General features: G+C 45.6%; 1 protein-coding gene across 1 annotated transcript in view; it reads right to left on the bottom strand.

Moving 5' to 3' along the window:
- The window catches only part of LOC126356071 (uncharacterized), a 169731-nt gene that overhangs the window by 133050 nt on the left and 11225 nt on the right, over nt 1–25456 (bottom strand). The gene's annotated exons all lie outside the window — the stretch shown is intronic.

Below are 25456 nucleotides of genomic sequence, written 5' to 3'. Positions count from 1 at the left end.
AGGGATAGTCACGGACATGATAGAGGATATGGGGTGGACACCATTAAAGGCGTTTTTTCATTGCGGTGGAATCCTCTCACAAAATTTCTCCTCCGAATGCTAAAATATTTTGTTGACGTCGACTCATACAGGGAGGACAACGATCATTATAATAAGAGAGGGGAAATCAGAGCTCGCACGGAAAGATACAGGTGTTCGTTTACCCGCGCGCTGTTAGAGAGTGGAATAATAGAGGTGGTTCGATGAACCCTCTGCCAGGTACTTAAGTATGATTTTCAGGGTATCCATGTAGGCCTAGATGCAGATGATGAAGACGCCCATCTAATTACCTTGACCTTCAAAAGGTCAAAGTCACTAAAATCGAGTTTCAAAGTTTCAATCCTTAGAGTCGTTGGCAACAATTAACACCGAACAGCTGCTCCAGATTATAGCAACTTCTGGTTGAAGTCACTTTTAAAACGTTAACGTGTACACGTGGTAGCGTCTGTCGTGTAACGCCAGGAATGCAGAGCCTGCGGCTGGCGTAATTAATCTCCGCGCTCCACGTTCCTCTGAAGAGCGCACATGTCCGGCCAGAGACGGGCCGGCGTTAAGTGGAGGCAGCAGTGGGCGGCGCCGCGGGCGGCTGCAATCAAGCCACTGACTCAGCACTCACTGTGGCCCGGACGCCCTCGGCACTGCGCTGGGACCCCAGCTGCAGGCAATGCCGCTGCAAGCGCCACACTGTAAGGGGGACTCTGTATATGTAAAAAAGAGGCGAGGGAGAGTGCGAACGAACTGCTCTAGGAAGGACAATCACAACTCAAACCAGTATACACGTCTTTTGGTCTTCAGTCGGAAGCCGGTGTGATGCAGCTGTCTACGACAGTCCATCTTGAGGCACTCTCATGCTATCTGCATAACTACTCCACCTTACATCCACTTCAACCTGCTAATTGTCGTAGACACTCTACAATTCCCCCACCAATCCCTTCCACACAAAGGCATTTCTCTATCCATCAAGTTAAGTCACCAGGGGTCTGCATGGATGAGGATATCTATAGTAGTCATTGATCTCGTGAATGAAAGCCCACGTCCCACATGATACATTAACGGACAAAATCGGAACACCGAAAAATAATTAATAGGAAGTAGACACAGGAGTACGAGAAGGGGATGTACTGTCCCCAGTGCTCTTCAACTGTGCTCTTGAAAAAAAGTGTTAGAGAATTGAGAAAAGCAGGTACAGTCTCGGACCAAGACGTAAGGGTATAGAATTAGACTGTTTAGCATTTGCTGATGACATGGCACTGATTGCACAAGACATTACCGATGCGCAGAAACAGCTAGAATTATTACAAGAGAAGGCAGCAAAAACAGGATTACAAATTTCATTTCAAAAAACAAAATTTATGACTGACATCAAAGATGCACCTTCTGATCTCAAAATTGCTAATAACTACATCTTTACGGAAAAAAATTAAATATTTAGGTGAATGGATTGCAGAAAATTGTAATGAAAAGAAATGTCAGGTCAAGAGTCCAGAAAATGGAGACGGCGTTTCAGTTAGCAAAAAACATTTACAACAAAAATAGTCTCTCGTGGAACTGCAAAATACGACACTACACAACAGTAATTAAACCCGAAGCTATCTACGCAGGTGGGACACTAAAACCTTCAACACAGAACACTACGAGGAATTAGTAGTGTAAGATCATAAAATAATGAGGAAATTCCTAGGACCAGGAACTAAAGATTGTGTGCATTATCCAAAAGCCAATGGAGAAATATATAAAAATATCTCCAAAGTAACAGACACAATGCGTATGAGAAGAACCCAATTCATCGGGCATTTAGAAAGAATGGACTCAAACAGGTTAACTCACAAAAACCACACATTTTGAAAGAACAAAACTGCAAGACCAAACTGGTACAAACAGACAAAAAAAGACCTGAGAGAATTAGGGTCTCCAAATCTACATGATAGAAATGAAATAAGAAAAATCACAAACACACGGGGTTTTGAGGAAGAAGAGAGAAAAACTAACCGACATACGTGGTCTACGCAACTAAAGCTAGCCCATTCGTTGTTTATGAAGGAATACTGGGCGAAAAGGAAGGCCAACAAATGTTGATTACGCGTTGTTCTAAGTGATCCATCCGCGAAGAAGAAGAATTAATAAGGGTAATGAAATTTCGGGAATACATTGTCTAGGTAACAACAAGTGATTAACAGAATGATATTTTCACTCTGCAGCGAAGTGTCCGCTGATATGAACCTTTCGTGGCAGATTAAAACTGTGTGCCGGGCCGAGACTGTGGTGTCACCGCCAGACACCACACTTGCTAGGTGGTAGCCTTTAAATCGGCCGCGGTCCTGTAGTATACGTCGGACCCGCGTGTCGCCACTATCAATGATTGCAGAACGAGCGCCGCCACACGGCAGGTCTAGAGAGACTTCCTAGCACTCGCCCCAGTTGTACAGCCGACTTTGCTAGCGATGGTTCACTGACGTCTACGCTCTCATTTGCCGAGACGATAGTTAGCATAGCCTTCAGCAACGTTATTTGCTACGACCTAGCAAGGCGCCATTATCCGTACTATTGAGATTGTGAAATATGTACCGTCCAGACCGATGTCAATCATTAATGGATTAAAGTATTCCACCAGCTAAGTCCGTTTTTCTCAATTCTAATTCCCTTGTCATGTTCCAGACCTCACGGCACCCTGCGTTAGCTAAAACGCCTGCATTTCGGCCTCCTTTAGTTATACGGGTTGGCTCTCCTGCCAACCACAACAGAGAGGAACTCGGTACCTTTGCCTTGCGCGGGGATGTACTCTATCCAAGCACGACTCACGCCCCGTCATCACAGCTTTACTTCCGCCAGTAGGAAAGTAGAAGACGAGGTACTGGCAGAAGTAAAGCTGTGAGGACAGGGCGTGAGTCGTGCTTGGGTAGCTCAGTTGGTAGAGCACTTACCCGCGTAAGGCAAATGTCCCGAGCTCGAGTCTCGGTTCGGCACACAGTTTTAATCTGCCAGGAAGTTTTAACAAGTGATTAACATAGTAAGATCACAGGATGATGTACGCGCGTGATAAGTAATGGCAAATATGACATGCTGGTACCCTAATAATCGGTCTAGCCATCAGAATGTTGAATGTAAGCATGCAAATGTGCATGTACTGTGTAGTGCAGGTGCCGGATGTCAGTTTGTGGAAGAGTGTTACGTGTCTGTTGCACTTGCTCGGTCAATACAGTAACTTCTAATGCTGGCTCTGAATGACGCTGGAATTGCCGTCAGATGACGTAAGGTAGGTGTTCGGTTGGAGACAGATCTGGTGATCGAACAGCAACATGTCACTATGTAGAGCATCTTGGATTACAACAGCGGTATGTCGGAAAGCGTTATCCTGTTGAATCCTAGAACGATACTCATGGATGGCAGCAGAACAGGTCTAATCACCAGATTAACATACAAATTTGCAGTCAGGGTGAGAGGAATAACCACGAGACTATTCCTCTTGTCATACGAAATCTCGACTCCGGGTGTAGATCCTCTTCTGTTTCTAGCAGGCAGACTGGTTGTTTGCAGGCCCTCAGTTTGCCTACTTGGAACAAACATACGGCCATCACGGCCACCGAGGCAGAACCAGCTTTCATCAGAAAACACTGCCAACCTCCACCCTACACTGGTACGAGCTCTCGCTTGACACCACTGAAGTCGCAGATAACGGTGGTTTGTGGTCTGTGGAACGCATGCTACAGGGCGACTGGCTCGAAGCTGTCCTTTAAGTAACCGAACGTCACATTTCGTGTATCACTGTGGTGGCTACTCAAATGGCTGCTGCAGATGTAATACGATGCGCCAGAGCCACATACCGAACAAGATGGTGTTCCCTCTCAGTAGTGTCACGTGACCGTACGGAGCCCGATTTCTTGCGGGCGTACATTTTCTTTATCACCGCTGCCATCAGTCACGTAGAGCAGCTGTGTTCCTGCCAAGTCGCTCTGCAATATCACAGACCAAACATTCAACTTCTCGTAGTCTTATTACACGTCCTCGTGTAGACTCGGTGACATGTTCATAATGGCGCCTTTGTCGCCTTAAAGGAATTCTTGACTAACATCAACTCACCACGTCAAGTCTCAAGGTTAACTAGCGCTCACGACCGTCGTTACAGAGTGTATTTGAACTAAACCGGATTTGCATCACCACACTGGCGCTACTCTTATGCGACTAGGACGAAACCTGAGTACACATCTTTCAGTTGTATAGACACGCATACCAACTTTATGTTTCCCAAGCTGTTCTTTGTGTTTTTTTTTTTTTGTCAGTGATATCAGCACTGATAATTACGTTAAGAGTGGTTTCTATTTGGATTCCGTACTACACTACTGGCCATTAAAATTGCTACACCACGAAGATGTCGTGCTACAGACGCGAAATTTAACCGACACGAAGGTGCTGTGATATGCAAATGATTAGCTTTTCAGAGGATTCAACAAGGTAGGCGCCGGTGGCGACACCTACAACGTGCTGACATGAGGAAACTTTCCAACCGATTTCTCATACACAAACAGCACTTGACCGGCGTTGTCCGGTGAAACGTTGTTGTGATGCCTCGTGTAAGGAGGAGAAATGCGTACCATCACGTTTCCGACTTTGATAAAGGTCGGATTGTAGCCTATCGTGATATTGCTGCTCGCGTTGGTAGAAATCCAATGACTGTTAGCAGAACATGGAATCGGTTGGTTCAGGAGGGTAATACGGAACGCCGTGCGGGATCCCAAAGGCCTCGTATCACTAACAGTCGAGATAACACGCATCTTATCCGCATGGCTGTAACGGATCGTGAGTCAACAAATGGGGACGTTTGCATGACAACAACAACCTGCACGAACAGTTCGACGACGTTTGCAGCAGCATGGACTATCAGCGGTGACTCTTGACGCTCCATCACAGACAAGAGCGCCTGCGATGGTTTACTCAACGACGAAACTGAGTGCACTAATGGCAAAATGTCATTTTCTCGGATGAATCCAGGTTCGATTTACAGCATCATGATGGCCGCATCCGTGTTTGGCGACATCGCGGTGAACGCGCATTGGAAGCGTGTATTCGTCATCGCCATACTGGCGTATCACCCGGTGTGATGGTATGGGGTGGCATTGGTTACATTTCTCGGTCACCTCTTGTTCGCATTGACGGCACTTCGAACAGTGGACGTTACATTTCAGATGTGTTATGACCCGTGACTCTACCCTTCATTCGATCCCTGCGAAATCCTACATTTCAGCAGGATAATGCACGACCGCATGTTGCAGGTCCTGTACAGACCTTTCTGGATACAGAAAATGTTCGAGTGCTGCCCTGGCCAGCACATTCTCCAGATCTCCCACCAATGGAAAACGTATGGTCAATGGTGGCCGAGCAACTGGCTCGTCACAATACGCCAGTCACTACTCTTGATGAACTGTGGCATCGTGTTGAAGCTGCATGGGCAGCTGTACCTGTGTACACCATCCAAGCTCTGTTTGACTCAATGCCCAGGCGTATCAAGGCCGTTATTACGGCCGGTGGTGGTTGTTCTGGGTACTGATTTCTCATGATTTATGCACCCAAAATGGGTGAAAATGTATTCACATGTCAGTTCTAGTACAATGTATTTGTCCAATGAATACCCGTTTATCATCTGCATTTCTTCTTGGTGTAGCAATTTTAATGGCCAGCAGTGTATTTTATGGACGTAGCTGACTTCAGTTCGGCAAAACCCTCGGTGGCACTCGTCCACCGTGACAGAATTTTAATTATACAACTGAACAGACAGAACTCGTCACGATATCCTAGGTGCCTGCAGACCGGCAATCCATTTGATATTCTCAGATTCCCATTTCCCTACTATCAAGTGCAGAAGCAGCATTGTAGTGCAGGCGCCTGTGACTAGCCTCAAGAAATTTCGTCGAATGGTGTTGAAAGGTCCCTAGTGGTCCCAAACTGCACACGAGAACAAACAGTCGCGATTTCGTTCGGTAGGGACGCAGGCTCACAGTGTCCATCTAAAGGTAGAAACGCCCGAAAGTGTCACCGGTGACAAAGGTTGTTAACAACATCATCTTGTTGCTCGTCGCACTCGATCGTGAAATGTGTGAGAATCAACGCCCCAGGGAAAGGAGTGGTTTTACTGACGCCATTTATGCCACTCCTTGCGGTCTTCTCTTGCCGATTCTGAGCGGCGGGTTGTCTGGGATCTTTTCCTCGGCCATTCATAAGAAAAACGCGCAATTTTAACGCTAGTTTTGACATTCATCACACAGGCGGCAAAAGAAGGGGGTGAGATATTCGTAAGAGGGGGTGTGGCGATCTTCCGAACGAGTGCCACGTCCACGGTGACAGTGGGCAGAATTATGGTGAAATTTAAGGCAATCGTGACATCATTAACCCACCTTACACGTCAGGTTAACTTCTGAGCTGTGGTGTCAGTTGTTTTCATAGCGTAGTTGATAGCGCACGAGACTGCTCAGCCTTTGGCTCGGGTTCGATCCCTACTACCGTCCCAGGACCATTTTTCGTATCGACTGTGTTCCGTTTTTGGAAACCAATCTAAGAACACTTGTTCGTCAGGGTAGATGTCAGGAGCGGAAAATTGTGGGCGTTGCAATAATTAAAAGTAATTAAGCTGGAATGGACCCTATTTATTCACGTAATGATGGTACATGGGTGCCTATGTAGGGCTGAGCAGCCCCAAGAGGGGTTGCCGTCTGTTCATCAGGAGGTTTGACGATAGAGGCAGAGGCTAGAGGAGCGACTGCTCGGGGCCGAGGTCTGAAGCTATTTGCGCGTGTCACGGTCTGGCTGGCTATCTTCAATGCTAATCAACCCTGAAAACATGGCGCACACGTATAGAATTTTTTTCGTAACAATTATTTCCCAGCAACACTGACAACCTTTTCAGACTGCTGTTGGCCACCCACCATATAGAGAGTGCACTGGGAGAAACGGTCAGTATTCAGAGACATGTCAGGAACGACCATTCGAAGCAAAAACTTCCAATAAACATGGGTTTTAGAATGCGTAGCTTAACAGCTAAGAGCACTTGTTCATCCTCGCTACTGTGGAGCATCTCTTCTACTCGACACGTTGCGGTGGCGAGGCAACGTCCGTCCATTACCTGCACCCAACTGTGAACTCGTTGCAGCAGATCGCCGGTAAGAAAGCAGAGCGGAAATCTACCGTACTGCATCTCGCACAAGGCTGCATGTTGTTATTGTTGGTCGTCTTCAGTCCTGAGACTGGTTTGATGCAGCTCTCCGTGCTACTCTATCCTGTGCAAGATTCTTTATCTCCCAGTACCTACTGCAACTTACATCCTTCTGAAACTGCTTAGTGTATTCATCTCTTGGTCTCCCTCTACGATTTTTACCCTCCACGTTGCCCTCCAATACTAAATTGGTGATCCCTTGGTGCCTCAGAATATGCCCTACCAACCGATCCCTTCTTCTAGTCAAGTTGTGCCACAAATTTCTCCAAATTCTATTCAGTACCACCTCATTAGTTATGTGATCTACCCATCTAATCTTCAACATTCTTCTGTGGCACCACATCTCGAAAGCTTCTCTTCTTGTCCAAACTATTTATCGTCCATGTTTCATTCCCATACATGGCCACACTCCATACAAATACTTTTAGAAACGACTTCCTGACACTTAAACCTATAAACGCTTTCCTTTCTATTGCCAGTCTACATTTTATATCCTCTCACCTTCGACCATCATCAGTTATTTTGCTCCCCAAATAGCAAAACTCTTACTACTCAAGTGTCTCATTCCCTCAGCATCAACCGAGTTAATTCGACTACATTACATTACCCTCGTTTTGCTTTTGTTGATGTTCACCTTATATCCATCTTGCAACACACTGTCCATTCCGTTCAACTGTCTCTGACAATTACAATGTCATCGGCGAACCTCAAAGTTTTTATTTCCTCTTCATGGATTTTAATACCAACTACGAATTTTTCTTTTGTTTCTTTTACTGCTTGCTCAATATACAGACTGAATAACATATAACGTAACTATTCTAAGAATCGGAAAAGGTCTTAACTTTGAATAATAGGTGGAAATACTGGAAAAACATCGGTATATTCTGAACATTGATAATGTACACGCTCACTGCCAAGTCCGTGCTAATCTTAACACAAGTCACGCACAAACTCACGTTAGCAAGTTTACGCTAACTTATTTCCAGAAATCTGGACAGCGACTAAGCACGGACTGTTCTTAAATGAAAATGCTCGCCATACTATTAAGTTTATCGGTATCGAATGCACTCAAGTTTTTAGTCACCGATCTGCTCAATATGCCAAGCGGAATTACTGCCTTTTCTCGTGCACAAATTTACTTAAAAAATCCGTACTTTCTAAAAAACACACCGGAATAAATATGACTTCACTTTAAAACATGCAGCAGAACTAAAACCGGCAAATTATAACTTCCTTCGGAGCTCATACCACACACGACAGTACCATTGAAAGGCTTAGACTGCTTTAGACTGCTGTAAGTATTCTGTATCTCCAAGAGAAAAGACATGAGAAGAGTACTTCGTCCTGGCTGGTCAGTTTTCTTTAAGGCCAATAGAAAAACGTTATCCTCCCGCATTAGGCCGCGCTTTTCATGAATATACAATCAACAAATAACACACTTTCTAACTGTACTTTTTCCCGAAATAAATATTTAACATTCTGATATTTTGTTTATTCTTTACATTATTAACTACTTTCATTTGCACTCGAATTAGCTTTCCTTTTACCATAACCGTACTTAACATATTATGAAACAAAATTCCTCGTCATTAGTATTCACACTTCCTTAAAAGGTTCTCGCACTAATTCATCAGAACAATGATCTACACATTTACTTTGGACCACATTCACGCATCACCCATACTACTAAAAGCACATACAAAACTGCACGTGCTTAAATAAAAAAGCCTTCAAGAAATAAACACAACAATTCACAGAAACATTCTATTGACCTGTTTCTTGAATGTCTCTGCGCACTACTGGACACTGGTGGTCAAAATTCTTAACTACTTTATAGTTGTTTCTCTTTAGTCCTGGCCGCTACTGTCGTCTAGCAGATGAAAATTAGGAACTACGTACTCGACTGAACCCGCTTTAGACTATCTGTCACTGTGCACGAGAGTCATTCTCCCTAGCCGTGCTCGTAGGTCTAAGATGTGCATTTTATGGCCCATGTTTACTGGTCTTTTTTTCTTTTTTTTTTTTTGGTCGACGCTAGCTACTCGCAAAATATGAGAAGCAAAGAGCTTGCAGCAGAAGAGGTTTGTTTAACAGCATCGAAGATGAACAACTTCTCATAGCTCTTCAGGGACGCATTTTAGTGCCCATGTTTACTGGGCAATTTTTTCTTGTTTTGGTTCATACTACATCCTCACAAAATATGGAAAACAAGGAGCTTGCAGTAGAATAAATTTATTTCATACTATAGGAGACGAACAAGTGCTCATAGCTCTTAAGATATACACTCCTGGAAATGGAAAAAAAGAACACATTGACACCGGTGTGTCAGACCCACCATACTTGCTCCGGACACTGCGAGAGGGCTGTACAAGCAATGATCACACGCACGGCACAGCAGACACACCAGGAACCGCGGTGTTGGCCGTCGAATGGCGCTAGCTGCGCAGCATTTGTGCACCGCCGCCGTCAGTGTCAGCCAGTTTGCCGTGGCATACGGAGCTCCATCGCAGTCTTTAACACTGGTAGCATGCCGCGACAGCGTGGACGTGAACCGTATGTGCAGTTGACGGACTTTGAGCGAGGGCGTATAGCGGGCATGCGGGAGGCCGGGTGGACGTACCGCCGAATTGCTCAACACGTGGGGCGTGAGGTCTCCACAGTACATCGATGTTGTCGCCAGTGGTCGGCGGAAGGTGCACGTGCCCGTCGACCTGGGACCGGACCGCAGCGACGCACGGATGCACGCCAAGACCGTAGGATCCTACGCAGTGCCGTAGGGGACCGCACCGCCACTTCCCAGCAAATTAGGGACACTGTTGCTCCTGGGGTATCGGCGAGGACCATTCGCAACCGTCTCCATGAAGCTGGGCTACGGTCCCGCACACAGTTAGGCCGTCTTCCGCTCACGCCCCAACATCGTGCAGCCCGCCTCCAGTGGTGTCGCGACAGGCGTGAATGGAGGGACGAATGGAGACGTGTCGTCTTCAGCGATGAGAGTCGCTTCTCCCTTGGTGCCAATGATGGTCGTATGCGTGTTTGGCGCCGTGCAGGTGAGCGCCACAATCAGGACTGCTTACGACCTAGGCACACAGGGCCAACACCCGGCATCATGGTGTGGGGAGCGATCTCCTACACTGGCCGTACACCTCTGGTGATCGTCGAGGGGACACAATAGTGCACGGTATATCCAAACCGTCATCGAACCCATCGTTCTACCATTCCTAGACCGGCAAGGGAACTTGCTGTTCCAACAGGACAATGCACGTCCGCATGTATCCCGTGCCACCCAACGTGCTCTAGAAGGTGTAAGTCAACTACCCTGGCCAACAAGATCTCCGGATCTGTCCCCCATTGAGCATGTTTGGGACTGGATGAAGCGTCGTCTCACACGGTCTGCACGTCCAGCACGAACGCTGGTCCAACTGAGGCGCCAGGTGGAAATGGCATGTCAAGCCGTTCCACAGGACTACATCCAGCATTGCTACGATCGTCTCCATGGGAGAATAGCAGCCTGCATTGCTGCGAAAGGTGGATATACACTGTACTAGTGCCGACATTGTGCATGCTCTGTTGCCTGTGTCTATGTGCCTGTGGTTCTGTCAGTGTGATCATGTGATGTATCTGACCCCAGGAATGTGTCAAAGTTTCCCCTTCCTGGGACAATGATTTCACGGTGTTCTTATTTCAATTTCCAGGAGTGTACATTTTAGAGCCCATGTTTATATACAGTTTTGCTTCGAATGATCGTACCTGCAATATTCATAAATTTTGACATCTCCTGCGACACCCTGTGTATGCCGCTCCAATATCACTTCCTTGCGGTACGACGTATGGTATTTTAACATCTTCAGATTTCTTTAAAGGACGTCATTACGCGGCAGTGCGGGACTGTATAGAACGATATCAACTAGAAAAGGAGTATGACACAACCGTTGTCGCCGGTTCGTTATTCAATGTAAAAGTTCCTGAAACACGGATGATCACAGATTGAGTAATGTTTTAGCAAACCGCTTCGTTTAAGAAGAGTCCAACATACGCGGCTGACAATTAAGGTTTTGATGTAACATTAGAACTGCCCGACTGACTGAATACAATGTGACGAAGTGGGTATTTGTTCGGAGTGTACTAACACTGCCTCGTTCCATGTTCATGCGATGCCTACACTCTAGTTGCAACGCACGCCCTGGCGCGCAGTTTATGAGTGCGCGCGTTGGATCGATCAACAGCTTCCTCTCTTGTGTATTCGTATTTATAGCCACCGAGAAGTGCCATGCGAGGTCTTTCGACTTCGCATTCGGATTTTTAAACTAACGTTGCAAAGTATCTTTTCCCTTGCCGACAGGGGACGGTTGTCGGATGAGTAATCGTGCGGTCCATGTTTCTACTACAAGAGAATTTTTACGAGCTGTAAATCACACTGGAGCCTGACCGGTTGGCATACTAGGTGAAACCAGGATCCTTAGCAACTTTTTTAAATTTGTGTTGTTATCTAATACACTTACTGCCCCATAAAGTGTACCAAGGATAGCGCTATTGATATGCGACACTATTTTTTCACCCACTAGCCCCACCCCCTCCCATCCCCTCCTTCCCGCCGCCGATTCTTAATATATATATATATATATTATCACCCATGCCTAAAACAGCAAATTTTTCAGGTAATTCAATGTTCCTGACATCGTATCTCCTAAACTTTGTGTGGTATAACGATTATATATAATCTTGCAAGTACATTCAGTAGTATAGGTGGATAATGTTTTCAAAATTTATTGCCAAGAGAATCTAACTGCAGTACTTGTCAAAAGTGGAATGATTAAAACACTGGTGGACCAGACTAGAAGAATCTAAATAGTAGTTGTGTATGGAGGATGCTTTCGATCAATTAAGAACTGATCTCAGAAGAAACGGCTATTCAGAGAGGTGAAGACCTCGAGCTTCTGGTGAAAAAGAACATACTAAAGAGAAATTTTTCCTCCCATTTGCAAAAACAGTCACATATTGCATCAGCAGAGTACTAAGACGACACGGTATCGGCACAGTATTTGAACCAAAAACAAAGATGCGCGAGTACTTGCACATTGCCAACGACGTAGACAAGTTGGTTGCCACAGTAGAAGTATATAAAATCCGTTGCACATGCAGCTAAGTGCACTCAGAAACCAAATAGATAGATTAACACAGGACTAAAGGAAAACAGGAGGAATTGTCTGGGAAACACGTATAAATCGTCAGCAGCAGATAATGCAATGGTACTAGGTAACCACCAATTTAGTTTCTCCGGCACTATAGTTTCATCAAGATCGAATCATTACTATGTTAAGATGTACAGAAGAGCAACAGAAATTCAAAACCACAAAAACAATTTTAACGCAAATGGAGGACTGAAATTTATATTTATTTATTTATTTATTGTTCCGTGGGACCAAATTAAGGAGAAGTCTCCATGGTCATGGTACGAGTCAATACATGGAATTATAACGCGATAGTAGGAACAGATAAAATGAAATATAAAAAACATATTCAAGCGATAAGTCTTAAGTTTACATAAAGAAAATCAACAATGCAACACTGGAATCTGCTTAATTTTTTAGCTCTTCCAGGAGCTCCTCGACAGAATAGAAGGAGTGAGCCATGAGGAAACTCTTCAGTTTAGAATTAAAAGAGTTTGGGCTACTGCTAAGATTTTTGAGTTCTTGTGGTAGCTTATCGAAAATGGATGCAGCATAATACTGCACTCCTTTCTGCACAAGAGTCAAGGAAGTGCATCCCACATGCAGATTTGATTTCTGCCTAGTATTAACTGAGTGAAAGCTGCTAACTCTTGGGAATAGGCTAATATTGCTAACAACAAACGACATTAAAGGTGGTGGTGGTGGTTAGTGTTTAACGTCCCGTCGACAACGAGGTCATTAGAGACGCAGCGCAAGCTCGTGTTAGGGAAGGATTGGGAAGGAAATCGGCCGTGCCCTTTCAAAGGAACCATCCCGGTATTTGCCTGAAACAATTTAGGGAAATCACGGAAAACCTAAATCAGGATAGCCGGAGACGGGATTGAACCGTCGTCCTCCCGAATGCGAGTCCAGTGTGAACGACATTAAAGAAAATATATACTGTGAGGGCAATGTCAGAATTCCCAGACTATAGAATAGGGGTCGACAAGAGGTTCTCGAACGTACACCACATATAGCTCGAACAGGCCGTTTTTGAGCCAAAAAAACCCTTTTTGAATCAGAAGAATTATCCCAAAAAATAATACCATACGACATAAGTGTATGAAAATATGCAAAGTAGACTACTTTTCGTGTTGAACTGTCACTTATTTCAGATAGTGTTCTAATGGTAAATGAAGCAAAATTTAGTTTCTGAGCAATATCCTGGACGAGGGCTTTCCACAACAGCTTATTATCTATCCGAACGCCTAGGAACTTGAACTGTTCCGTCTCGCTTATAATATGCCCATTCTGTCTGATCAAAATATCGGTTCTCGTTGAATTGTGAGTTAGAAATCGTAAAAACTGAGTCTTACTGTGATTTACCATCAAATTATTTTCCATCTTTATTTCCCCCATTGCCTCATCTTCTACCTTCCACACCTCACAGAAGTTTTTCTACGTACTTCTAAGTGGACGTACTTCTGTGTCTCAACCACGTGTTGGCAGAGTGTAAGCTGCATTTCAATGCGGCCTGCAGTAGTCAATTAGTCCTGCATCAGGCGACTTGCAGGAAGGAACCAAGATCAACTGTCCTGAAAGTGTTACATACACACGGTTATGTCTTTTCGCCTAAAAAGTGCAAATGGTCCAATCATTGCAGCCAAATATTCGTCCTCCGTGGTACACATTCACGTTTACCGTGCTATCCTCAATAAATAATGATAAGGACTATCTGAAACAATGCCTGTCTCTAGACGAAGCAACGTTTCACATTTCTGGACATAGGAATTTGTGGATTCGAAAAACCAAGCAACACAGGTGAACACGCTCGTGAGAGCTGAAAGACCTTTTGAAACATGTTGTGGTAAAATCTAAAAAGTTATAGAATCCCCTTGTAACTGCTAATGCTCATTTATTGAGAGATCAAGGTACAAACGATTTCGCGATGATAAATCTCATCTTCAGATCAATTTGGCTGGATTATATTAAGCGAAAAACCAATACGATCTCCCAAAGTTCTATAATGGATTAATGTAAACCAGGCAAATTAACCTGAAAACGCGATTCGTTATCGGGAAACTGGGTTATCTTGATCTCACAATAAATGAGGATTAGCAGCTACAAGCGGACTCTACAAGATTTTACCACAAAATCTTAACTGTGCGTAGCTTAAACTAAGGTTGCCTGCATAAAGACCTTATACAACCGCGAAAGCTCCTAGCTTAAAATTTGGTGTGGCCGAATGCGATATAGGATGACAGGTCAATTTCTCTCGCAGAGAAAACGATAAGGGGAAATTGTTTATTTCGACATACTCAAACAGCTGCTGCTACCACAGATCAAAGAACTCCAGCTGTCCATCAATGATGGTGCACCTCCATATTGGATTTTGACCGTGTGGGATGTGCTGAATGAAATTTCCTGACAGCAGGATGGGTCGTGTTGGTTCTATGGCATGACTCCTGCACTCCCCTATTTCACGCCATTTTTTTCTGTAGTATTACGTCACGGATCGTGTTTACACAAAAGTGTGAGGCTATTAACGCAATTTTTAAGCTAGAACCACGAAACCCGGTTTTTGGTTTCTGGATCAAAAATGAAATTTAGTGCTTTAGCAATTGAGGAGTTTGATGGGCTATGGGCGTAAATCCGAAAAGTGGATTTCTGGTATAAGTGAGTTGAAGATTTGTATGTTTATATCTTATTGAAAACAGTTACATTTCATTTCAATGATGTAATAATTCTGTCCTAGACCATACTTTTAACATACAGAATCATTCCTTACAAGTGAAGACATTTCTTCCATTTGTGATATATTTTCCAAAATATGATGAATGGTTTACGCCCTTTTCCCATCAAACCATGATACCTCTACAAAATATGAAAATTGAGTTGAACATTGCTTTTATTATTTTACTACGCAGATAAACTATACATTAACAAAAAATATGTTTATGGCCATTATAGTTTATGTTCCTGTTCATGATCAGGAAGAACGCGCAAAAGGTCTTGAATGTCCAACTTTGCTGCTGCTACATTTGGTTTCTCTATTAATGACAAAAATGAAATATCTTCAGGGAGTCTTGATTTCTTAATGACCTTAAAGGGTATAGAGATCTTCCTATATGATTTTGAAGCACAGTGCATCCTCACACAGGATTGCAAATGGAAAGGAAATTTCCCCTGTGGCTGTAAGAGAAGAAGCCCATTAAACTTTTCTTCCAATCTTTAATAAGCTCACTTCCGCCAATGACTTGAAATGGCTCTGGTTTCCCCCTGCATTGTTTAAGGATTATGACACTCTTCTTTTGAATGCACAGTTCCCCCTCTTCTTCAAATTTCTTCCATAAATGCCAAAATTCCGGTCACACTGACTTCTTTTTGTCTGTAAAATTTTCTGATTCATTACCACCCACTCCACTCATTGTATCTCACAAGATAACACACAAAGCAGCTCAGAGTCGATACAATAACCTACACGCAGTAAACAAGGTGACAACTGCCTGTCATCCACTGCCTTCTTAAGCTGATTGCTTACCCTAAACTAAAAATATAGAGCTGAAATTTTCAGTATGGGTAATCCAAATATGGAGGTATCGACTTAGCTATCGGAGGGAAGAGAGGCGTAAATCCAATTACGCCCATAGTCCATCACACTCCGCAATTGTGGAATTTCAACCGCTAAGTGGTAAAATTGTGGAGGGGAGTTTTGTAAAAACTAAATCATTTTTGAAGTACAGGTATTTATTTATAATGCATTTTTAAAGCTGCACGTATGAAAACTGTAATCTCAGTTCTTGCTTGGTTAGGGGATGAGAGTTTCTATGGAAATAGCACCGCAAGAATTCAAAAGGCAGAATTAACAAAGACCTTCGACTCAGTTACTAGGATCGCTTTTTTGGTCAGAAGCACTTTCCGAAAAGACCATGCTTCTGTGTCCTCAATCAGTGGAAAATTTAAAATGTATTGTGCACAACACAAAAATTCGATTAAAGAAAAACAAAAAAGTCTGTGCAAATCATACAATGAGGTGACAAAAGTCACGGGATGGAGATATGCACGTACTGTATACAGATTGCGGTAGTATCGCGTAAGTATAATATAAAAGGGCAGAGCATTGATGGATCTGTCATTTGTACTGAGATGACCCACCTGAAAGGGTTTCCGACGTGATTATGGCCGCATGACGGCAATTAAAGACTTTGAACGCGGAATGGTACTTACAGCTAGACGCGTGGGACGTCCCATTAAGGGAATGGTTAGGGAATTCAATATTCCGAGATCCACAGTGTTAAGAGTGTGCCGAAAATACCAAATTTCAGGCATTTTCTCTCACCACGGACAACGCACCGGCCGACGGCCTTACTTAACGACAGAGAGCAGTGCCATTTGTGTAAGGTTGTCAGTGCTAACAGACAAACAACACTGCGTAAAATACGTGTGATGTACGACGAACGTATCCGTAATGACAACGCGGCGAAATTGGGCATTAATGAGGTATGGCAGCAGACGGCCGACACGAGAGTCCTTGCTAACAGCACGATATGGGCTCCAGCACCTCTCTTAGGCTCGTGTTCATGTGTGTTGGACCCTAAACGACTGAAAACAGTGGCCTGGTCATGTGTGTCCTGATCACAATCGGTAAGAGCTGATGGCATGGTTCGAGAGTGGCGCAGATCTCGCGAATTAAAGGACTCAAGTTGTGCCGGCCGGAGTGGCCGAGCGGTTCTAGGCACTACAGTCTGGAACTGCGCGATCACTACGGTCGCAGGTTCGAATCCTGCCTAGGGCATGGATGTGGGTGATGTCCTTAGGTTTAAGTAGTTCTAAGTTCTAGGGGACTGATGACCTGAGAAGTCCCATAGTGCTCGGAGCCATTTGAACCATTTTTGAACTCAAGTTGTCAACAAGAAACTGGTGGTGGCTCCATAATGGCGTGGACTGGGTCCTCTGGTCAAACTGAACCGATCACTTGCTGCAAATGATTATTTTCGGCTGTGTAACACCCTAATGAACCAAAAAACCCATTTAGGAAGGACCATCATGATTTAAAGTACGGAAAAGTTATCCTGACAGGTACGACAACTTTGCCGATGATATAACACCAGAAAGTCTTGATAAACACCAACATTAAGCATTACAGACTGTGTTTTGGTAGGAAGAAAGGTCATCCTCAGTTATTTTCCAAGCATCTAAGTAATTAGCCCGGAAGTTTTAATTACTGATCTAAGTAATAATTGCAAATTAATGCCTTGAAAGTTAAGTGCAAAGAAATGTCAGTCAGAGATAACTTTTTTGTGGAAGAGAGTTGTGAACGCAACGAAGAAATTCAATACGTCTAAATACTCATTCACGGAAAAAGTAAGTCGCTTCCTGGCTATCATGCTATTCATTCGAGAGCAGCTCTTGCCATAGTTGAGCGATCGGGGCGCGACGAGATCGTTTTACTTTCAAGAGTCGTTGTTGCGTGACGTAGACGCACGGATTTTGTGAACTGATATTCAGACTAGAGACTTGAACCGAGATAGTATGCTGACTGTGTATACCGAGTTGTTGGACTCGGTTAACGGAAGCAGGCAATATTGGACTCAACATTCACATAAGTGAACTTACAGAAAGGAAGGGACAGAGTTTCAAAAGACTATAATAGACGAGTAGGAGACATTGACATGAAGATACAATTACGCCGAGGGTTAAAGCTGTCGTAATTGTCAAGATACGTGAAACTAACAGAACTGCCAGTGCTAATTAACCGTGTGTGCTTGTGCCGTGATGTTAATAAAGTATTTAGCGAGACGGAACAATAAAATTGTTTATCAAAAGTAGAAATTCAACATGTCGCCTCCAACATTATATAAATATTTGGTAACTGCTCATCACAAGTTAATGAACAGTGACTATTTAACTTGGAAGTAAATTCGTGGACTGTTAGTTGTGACAAGGACGGTTTGGACATACATAATATTACGACGGAAGATAATTAAGACACTTAACGATTATCTGCGGATGTCGCGTCATATAGAGCGAACAATTTTACTTAGCAACGAACAAACAACGACAAAGACGATCTGCAATAGAACTTTTTCCTCGGTTTTGGTGATGTTGACGATGCGCATGAGGGAAGATTCATCAATTACTGCACTAAAATGTTAATCGCGCACATAATAATTCAACTTCAAACCAGAAGAGACAATCAGAGTGCACAGTTCGCATTGATAAGGAAACTGTGAGGACTCGCAATCAAACTTCAATCATTACGCGAGGAACGATTTGTTTTAAGAGCTTTTTCAGATCTTGTCTCTCGTTAACTGACGGAGACATCCATCATCGCGCATCGCGTCTCGACTCCACCGACCGAGCTGTAACAGTAACAGCTCCACGGCGTCGACAACACCAACACGCGGTGGAGGGGGGACTCACAACGGGGACGATTTTCTGTCATTCATGGACATCCCATTCCCAAATAACAGTATCGTGTCACCGGGCCACAACAGGTCGCCTCTGGTTTGACGTACCTTCTATACAATCGGAGCGAATAATCTGGACACCCAAGGTCGCCCCATAAACCCCGTCGAACATTAATGGGACATAACCGAGAGATCAATTGGAGCACACAATGCTGCACCGGCGACACTTTAGCAATTACGGACGGTTATAGAGACAGCAGGGCAAAGTATATATGGAAGAGACTTCCAACGACTTGTTGAGTCCATGTGACGTCGAGTTGCTGCTATACCCCGGGAAAACGAAGATTGAAAGTTTTTTTTTTTTTTTTTTTTTTTTTTTAATGATACAGGGTGACACGGGAGTTGGACGGTTTTGAACTGCGTAGTACTGAGGGCGCGATGGTGGGAGGGGGTTCAGAATGGTTCAAATGGCTCTGAGCACTATGGGACTTAACATCTGAGGTCATCAGTCCCCTAGAACTTAGAACTAGTTAAACCTAACTAACCTAAGGACATCACACACATCCGTGCCTGAGGCAGGATTCGAACCTGCGACCGCAGCGGTCGCGCGGTTCCGGACTGTAGCGCCTAAAACCGCTCGGCCACTTCGGCCGGCTGGGAGGGCCATGGTGGGGTTAGTTCTGATCCACATAAGACGCCATCAGTCACTACGGTGCAGTGGGACTTGCAACGTCGACAATTTGTCTATGACAGTTTCGTGAAAAGTGGTGAGTCTATTACTGCTACGCTGCGATTGTTTCGTGCGCGGTTTAATGTCGGTCGACATGGAACCTTTTTAGAGCCGTAACACAATCCTCAGGTGGGTGAAAAACTTCAGATCAACTGGAAACATACTGGATAAGAAGCATCCTGGCCCGAGACGCACAGTAACGACACCGGAAAATACTGAAAGGGTAAGGCAAGTGGCAGTCAGAAGCCCAGGACGGTCAGCTAGACGTCATGCTAGTGAGTTACGAAACAATCGTGAATTGGTTAGACGAATTTTGCATAAAGAATTAAAATTCCATCCCTACAAAATGCTCATTGTCCAACAACTTAAGGAAACTGATTTTGCTGTACGAGAAGACTTCGCTTACAGAATGCAAGTGATTTTGGGATCAGATGAAAATGAAATTTTATTAATGAGCGATGAAGCACATTTTCATTTAAACGGGACAGTGAATAAGCAAAACATACGTTACTGGGCTCCAGGGCATCCACACCTTATCCACCAGCGTCCTCTACACTCAGAAAAAGTAACAGCCTGGTGTGCTCTTGGCTCTGTTGGCATTATTGGACCTTTATTTTTTGAAGAGAACGGGGCCACAGTTACTGTTAATTCGGTTCGTTACATTCGTATGCTTGAAACATTTTTGAAACCAGAACTTAGAAGACGACAGATCCCATCAAAACGGGTTTGGTTCCAGCAGAATGGGGCAACACCGCACACCGCAAACACTTCAATGACAGTTCTTAGACACGTGTTTCCTGGGCGGGTTACCTTGGCCTCCAAGTTCTCCCGACTTGTCCCAATGTGACTTTCTGTGGGGGTACCTTAAGAACTGTGTCTATAACCACAAACCACTAAATTTGGACGAGTTGAAGAATGGAATCAATCAAGAAATTGCTGCCATCCCTGCAGAGATTTTAGCCCGTGTGATGGAGAATTTTGAGAAGAGATTTGAGTCCTGCATTCGAAATGATGGACATCACGTTGGCGACATTAATTTTCACAAATAACTTTGTTAATTAAAATGGCAAATAATGAGCTTTGATTTTGTGTAAATAAACATGCATTAATTCTAAAGTTGGCTGAGCGTTTCTTCATTAAAAACCGTCCGCCTCCCGTGTGCCACCCTGTAGTGGGATTTTATGGAAACCTGGCATTTGTTTTGCTACGACTGAACAGCCTTACTTGTAAGATACGCCACTTTGTTTAGTGTGCTTCCCGAGGACATCGCGTGACGTAATCAACAGTCCGACCGTACGCTGGAGAACAAGCGAAACGGTGCACTTGTCGCAACGTTGTGGCGCGGTGTTCCCCGCGGCTAGGGCCGGTGGCCGGACGAGTCGTGGACCACGTGGGCCGCGGCACGCGGAGGTGGGGGCGGAGGCGGGGGCGGCCGGAAGCCGGCGCCGGATTGGAGGCGGCGGCGGATGCGGACCCCCGCTGCCCGGATATCGCGTACACTCATCCGCGCCGCAAGCGGGCCCCCGGTCACTGCCGCTCAGCCTGACAAGTGGCAGAGTGGTTCGTTCCACAGACACTGCCGTCGCCTCACTTGCGAAGTAAAGCCGAGCGGGGGCAACTATCCCTTACCCAACGGAAGGATTTTCGCGATATTTGTAGAGGTGCTGTGAAATTTTTGTCTACTTGACATTTTTAAAAATAGTTAAAAATAGTTAAAAAAAAGAAAAAACCCTGCGTGTCCAATGGTTCGCATTCAGTAGATAATCCCCCCACCCTCTGTGGGAGCGAGGGAGGGTAATGTGACGTTGTTGGTTTGTTTAAAAGATGAGGCGGGAGGGGATGGGGAGTTAGTTTTGCGGTTTGATGGGGGCTGAACATCGAGGTCATCAGTCCCCAGTTAAAAACATACATACTTTTAAAAGGCCTATACAGTAAAAGCGTTAACCTCTGCACCCAGAGGGAGGAAACACCAAGGGGTACAGAGCTAAAATGAACACCGAAATAACACAAAATAGAGGACACTTAAAATGAGTAGAGCAAATAGTTGACTAGAGTAAAACAGACTACAGTGCTTGATGGATCAGGTAAAAGGTCAGCCACTCAACTACAAACGAAGAACCTCCAGCTGGAAAGCATTGATAGAGGTACCAACACAACTTGTTACCATAAAAGCCACTATTTTGGTATCCACGTCACAAAAGTCGCTGGAGTGGGTGTAGCCTGAGAAATCATGCGAGAGCGTACACACTAGAGTGAGTGATAAAACCCAGCTGCACGGATAAAACGTAAAACTGAGTCAGCTATAGAGGCATCGTCACCTAGAATTAAAGGGAGTGCAGCTGGTAAATTAAAGGACTGCCGCAAGGGGACAGTCCGTCAGAAGATGGACCACTGTCAGCCCTGCATCACAGCGACACTTGGACGGGTTCTCACGGCGAAGGAGATAGCTGTGGGTCAACAGAAATTTGTCTCATTCGGAGGCGGCAGAGAACAACTGAGTTCCTACGCGTGCTTCTCAAGGATGAGTGCCATACGGCCATGGACGACTTTACCATGCGGAGCTTGTTTAGCATGTTCAAGGCAGACCATTCACAGCTCCAGAAATCGCGGACCTTGCGATGTAGGGCTGACTGGGCGTCTCTTTCCACGAGACCAAGCTCCAGGGGTGGCGAAGTGGTGGCCTGCTTGGCCAACCGATCGACACGTTCGTTTCCTGGAATGCCGATGTGGCCCGGGTCCACACAAACGTCGCTGAACGACCACACTCGGCGAGAGCAGAAACAGCATCTTGAATACCGCGCACCAAAGGGTCCCGAGAAAAACACTGGTTGAGTGCTCAGGGAGTCACTGCATATGGGAAGTGACTACCCTGGGCAGGAGGAAAGGTGAGCGAGTGCACGATAAAGAGCAACCAGCTCCGCAGTGAAAACACTGGCAGGGAATGCTGTTCAACGTAGTCGTCGTGGATGAAAGCAAACCCAGTGTGGCCATCGACCACAGAACCATCGGTGCAGACTACATCTGCATCGTGAAACGAGGAAAGAGGAGCCAGGAATTGTTGAAGACTGGCAGGTGGAACGGAGGACTTGGAGTCGCAGGACAAATCCAAGCAAAGCCGCAAGCGATGGAGGGACCAAGGAGGGGTAGAAGAAGAGGGCCGGGAGGATGGAGGAAGGGGAAAGGACTCGAGTGACGAGAGAAGGGAACGAACGCGGACCGCCATCGAGAGACCCGACCTAGGCCGCCGTCGTGGGGAGGGGAGTGCAGAAGGCGGAAAAAGGAGCCTGCGGTCTGGGTGATCGGGCGAGGCATGGACGCGGGCGATGTGCGACGCAAGGAACTGTTGTCGGCGGAATCGTAGGGGAGGGATTCCAGCTTCTACAGGAAGGCTAGTCACCAGACTAGTGCAGAAGGCACCTGTCGACAGAGGGGGGTGGGGAGGGGGGGGGAGAGGAAGGGACCAAACTACGAGGTCATCAGACCTTTGTTCCGAAGGAAACAATTCCACAAGAGTGAGAATGAGACAACACAAAGTAGAATCAAAGGAAAAACCACAACACCTGAAGGGCAAAACACACTTAAATGGACAAAAGGTGTGATGATGATGAGTTGGGTTGAGAGGGCGCTCGACATCAGTCATCAGCGCCCTGACGAAAAGTCAGCATGAAATCTCATGGGTGGGGACGGAGGCTATCCCCACATGCAGAGCAGTTTATAACGTACTGAAGTCTGCCGCCCTTCTCCACCAGTTTAGGGATGAGGACTGATAGTTCACAAAATTTGACCACTCTGTTAACACTGGTATCGGTATCTGCGAAGACGGTGGGCAGATCTCCAGCGAGACCAAGGGCTGCCCTAGTATCAGTATACAGAACACACATAGCCACAATATGCTGAACTAAAAGCAGCACGCCACAAACTTCACAGAAAGGTGGATCATCCTCCTCGTGGTTGACACGAAGTCCGCCAATCTTTTGTGGTCGGTTTGAGTGACTGCAGTTTGTTGTCCGACACCGAAAACCATTCAGTCTCCCACTGGCGCACGATGCATGCCAGAAAATGAGATAATGGCGTCAACGGGATGGGACATTGATGGACAGCACCATACCACCATGCTTCCTTGGCAGCTTTATCAGCCATGTCGTTACCCTGTATCCCAACGTGGTCAGGTACCCAGCAAAAGATCACCTCGTTGCCACGGCGTTGGAGCCGCTGTAAGTAGTCATGGATGAGCTAAATCAGCGGGTCTACCGGATACATTTGATGACTCGCTTACATTGCACTAAGAGTGGGAACAGACAAGAAAACTCGTACGGTGATGTCTGTGAACCCTCTCCGGTACCATTAAAATGCCATATAACTCCGCATCATAATTTGTAAATTGCTCTGAAAGGCGCACTAAAAAAACCATATCAGGGAAAACCACAGAACGAACAACCGAGAGCATCGCCCTGCTGGGATCCATTTGTATAAATAACTATAAAACTATGGTACATACTTAAAATAGATGAAAAATTTGTAAACACCATATCTGGAGTACAATTTTTCGGGCACTGCGTCAAGCTTAAAATCACTCTCGGCCTCCGAAGACACCAAGGGGATAGTGCGTTCCATCCATGGGTGTGTATTTTTATGCCCGAGAGATGCAGATCTTTGAGGCAGGCCGTAGCACGTATACCAAATGGCTGGGTCACCTGGGGCCGATTCCTGAATAGTCGTTCGAAGGCGGGTTGGATCACTGCACTAAATGCCAACGACTGGGGTGACGCTGCGATTTTCAGCGCCTGTCGAGCCAAAAGGATACGTCGCCGAAACCAGCGTGGTGGTTCACCAGCCTCTGCCCACAGACTCTGAACACGACTGGTCCAAAAGGCTCCAGTCGATTAAAAAGGACAAAAGGGGCCAAGAAAACCACAAAGACGCAAGAAACAGGTAGGTTAAAACAAGAAAGCACGTTACCACGGCTGGCTGACCAGGAGGATAAAAAGGAAAAGCCAGCCACTCTGCAACACATTAAAACCTCCACCCTGAAAGCACTAGGGTGGAGGACACAGGGACAAAGGACATGTGCTAAAACTTAGAGCAAATGATAAAACTCGCCCTCGCGAATTATATGTAAAACTAAAGCTGCTGTTGAGGCATTGTCGCCCAACACCGAAGCTAGGGAGCTGAGAAAGTTAAAAGTCCGCCACAGAGCGGCTAGAAGTGAGCAGTCCAGCAATAAGTGGACGACCTTCATTCGTGAGCCACAGCGATACCGAGGTGGGTCCTCGCGACGAAGGAGGTAACTATGTGTTAGCCACGTAAGGCCAATGCGGAGCCGACAGAGAACCACAGAGTCCCTGCGAGAGGCGAGCACGGAGGTCTCCACACATTCGTAGTTCCCTTAATGGCACGCAGCTGATGTGTGTACTGAGATTATGCCATTTCATCTGCCAAAGCCGCCTAGTAATGAACGCAGGTCAGTTTCAGAGAAGCCGATCTCCATAAGCGGTTTACGCGTAGCCTGTTGGCAAGTTCGTAGCCTGGGATTCCGACGTGGCCTGGGGTCCAAACAAACACCACTGAACGACTGGACCGTTCCAGGGCATGGATGAAGTCCTGGATGGTCGCTACCAAAGGATGACGAGGGCAGCACTGGTCGACAGCTCAAGGAGTCAGTACACAGGAGAAATGACTCGCCTGGGCATGGACGGATGTGCTCTAGAGCACGAGATATGGCCGCCAGCTCTGCAGTGAAGACACTGCAGCCATCTGATGAGTGCTGTTCTATATGTCCTCCATGAACATAGGCAAAGCCAACGCGACCATCAGCCATCGGTGTAAACCACTTCATGGCCCCGGTACATGGCGAGAATCGAGAGGAAGTGATAGAGTGTCGCAGGGTTAACTGAGTCGATAATTTTGTCGCGCCTCTAAAATAGTC

This window comes from Schistocerca gregaria, chromosome 3, assembly GCF_023897955.1.
Source record: "Schistocerca gregaria isolate iqSchGreg1 chromosome 3, iqSchGreg1.2, whole genome shotgun sequence".
Classification (NCBI taxonomy): Eukaryota; Metazoa; Arthropoda; class Insecta; order Orthoptera; family Acrididae; genus Schistocerca; species Schistocerca gregaria.
The sequence above is the reverse complement of the archived record's forward strand: the minus strand, read 5'-3'. Positions and strand labels throughout refer to the sequence as shown.